Genomic DNA, 448 nt, shown 5'->3' with positions numbered 1-448 from the left:
CCCCCGGAGGGGCTCCAAGCTGCCAGCCTGTGCCCACCCCTCCGCAGCACGTCCCCCGGGGATGAGCTCCCATCTGCCAGCCCCACCCCCTCCAGCCCTGCGGGGCTGATCCACTCCAAGGATGAGGGAGGGATAGCATCTCCTGCAGCCTGGGGGCAGATGGGGTCCTCCTCCCCACCCACGACCTGTCTCTGCACCTCCAGCACCTGGCCGTGCCTGCAGGGGGGAGTGGTGGTCTCCCTGCAGCACATGTCCTGAGGGGCTGGTCGCCCTCTCCCCCGGGGTGGGGATGGGGACAGGATCCAGTCCCTTGGAGGCTCCCCCCGAGCCCTGTCGGGGGGCAGGGCAGGCTTCCCTGCTGGAATCTCTATTTATTGTATTTATTTTGAGCAGCGGCCCCCTCCCCGGGCTCCCCCGCGGGGCTGGGCGGCTGCTGAAAACCAACAGG

The sequence above is a fragment of the Chaetura pelagica genome, unplaced genomic scaffold, assembly GCF_000747805.2.
Source record: "Chaetura pelagica isolate M959 unplaced genomic scaffold, ChaPel_1.0 scaffold307, whole genome shotgun sequence".
NCBI lineage: Eukaryota > Metazoa > Chordata > Aves > Apodiformes > Apodidae > Chaetura > Chaetura pelagica.
Note: the sequence above shows the minus strand (reverse complement) of the source record.